We start from the raw sequence: 2,127 nt of genomic DNA, 5'->3' as shown, positions 1-2,127 counted from the left end.
TGGGAGAAGCTGCCCTGTTGGTTCCATGCTGATTCCCTAAATGCCTCATTTTCTGTGGTAGTTATCAAAAGTAGGGATTGCCCATCATATTATCAAGATTAAGAGAAAAAAAATCTCCAAATATGCTTCATTTCCAAAGTAAAAAGAACACTCTTCCCTACCCCCCATGAACAAATAAAAGCTTAAAAGATTAAGTTGTGTTCTATAGGCCCAGGAATCCTCCAGTGCTTTCATCTGCAAAACAGAAGATCATATTGTGCTAAGAGAAGCTGTCTACATTTTGTTTCTCAGCCTTCTTTTAAATCTATTGCCCCTTTCTGATAAACCCAGAAATATATGACCCTTTTTAAATGTTGCTTGAGATTTCAATATAAAATAATGATTAAGAAGACATCAAAGGAGTTCTTCACCATCTTTCCTTCTTCCTGGCTGCCAGAGCCATGAAGGTCCATCTGCGCTGTTTCAGTGGGTATAAGACCTACCTCAGATATGGAAGGCCCAATGCCAGGACTGACAGGAAGGTTTCCCAGTTTCTTAATGCAAAATGCCAGTTGCCTTTCCTTTCTAAAGGAATCCTCAGCAGATAAACTGGATTATCCTCCCCAGAAGAAAGCACAAAAGGACAGTCAGAAGAAAGTCAAAGACAAGAATGTTTCACATTGAGGACATATTCTTCAGCCTGGTATTTAGAGCCCTCTATAACTCAGCTGCCCAATGTAACCTCTCACAAGTTCTTATTCCACTCTCTATAGTTTAGTTAAATCTACCCAATGTACTTTTTTCTAAGATTATACTACATTTTCTTACCTTTGCACATTTTCTCCTTCTATTCCATTAGCTAGGAATACTCTCTCCATTTCCATCTGCCATTTGTGCAGTCAAATTCCAGAAGGTCACCATTGTGCCATCTCTTGCTGATAGAATGACCGAGAGGAATCAGAAACCTGAAGTTAGGAAAGCTCAACAAGAACAAGCCATCAGAGCTGCCAAGGAAGTAACAGAGGCTAAGCAAGCGTCTTTTAGACAGCAATGGCTGGCAGCCTCGAAGTTTTTCATGAAGGCAGCAGCTAAGTGAGAGACTGAGAAGCCCATGAAGCTTTCTGAGCTCTGGATTGGTGGAAAACACTAAGTTGGCAGATCAAATTTTTAAATAAACATCTGACTATTTAAAAAAAATGAATACATCAAAGTAGAACTAATAAACAAATTCAGTAAATTTGCAGGATACAAAATCAATGTACAGAAATCTGCTGCATTTTTCTACACCTGTAATGAAGCAGCAAAATGAGAAATTTTTTTAAATCCCATTTAAAATTGCACCAAAAATAAGATATCTAGTAATAAACCTAACCAAAAAGGTGAAAGACCTGTACTCTGAAAACTATAAAACACAGAAGAAACTGAAGGCGACACAAAGAAGTGGGAAGACATTCCATGTTCAAGGATTAGAAAACAAATATTGTTAAAATGTCTACACAACTTGGCTCAAAAGCAAGATGGCAGAGAAGTTGGAGACCCTGTTTCAACCAGTCCCCGAAAGTGAGCTAATGATCTACCAGAACACTCTGAACACCCATGAAATCAGCCTGAGATGTAGGATTATACACTTCTGCATCTCTACGGGGGCAGAAGGCTCCAAGGGAGAGGTAAAGAGAAGTGGGAATAGGACTGATAACCTGAGGATAAACAGAAAGGGGAGGGAGCCACCAGAAGCAACCCATTAGGAAAGTAATATCCCAATACGAGAGTGCCCTGTGATTGGGGACCAGCATTAACTTGGGGTCTGGTTAAAAGCACTCAAAAAGAGCAAAAGATCTTAAGGACAACTGGCGGAATCAAGCGTTCATGGGCAGGGCCTAAGCCCATGGACCCAGGATGGTCACCACTAGTGACCACCCATGCCAGACAGTGCAGCGACGCCTCCGGCCATGGTGCCTGAGCCCCGGCTTTCCACTGCTTGCCCACGCTGCTAGGCATGCATGAGAGAGTCTGCAGTGGACACCAGATGGCGCTCTCTAGAAGCACAGCCTTTTGCACTCTGCTTGTGCACTATGAGACCAGGGCCTGAACCGCACCCTCCACCCCCGCCCCCGCCGAGAGAGCTCGGTGCGGGCACTAGCTGGTGGT

The 2,127-nt window shown here is 42.8% G+C and overlaps 1 pseudogene; it reads left to right on the top strand.

Moving 5' to 3' along the window:
• The first annotated feature begins 440 nt into the window (after positions 1-440).
• On the top strand, positions 441-1,129 carry LOC123936860 (annotated as a pseudogene).
• The last annotated feature ends 998 nt before the right edge of the window (positions 1,130-2,127 follow it).

Source organism: Meles meles, chromosome 2 (assembly GCF_922984935.1).
Source record: "Meles meles chromosome 2, mMelMel3.1 paternal haplotype, whole genome shotgun sequence".
NCBI lineage: Eukaryota > Metazoa > Chordata > Mammalia > Carnivora > Mustelidae > Meles > Meles meles.
This window is presented reverse-complemented; position numbering and strand designations above follow the sequence as displayed.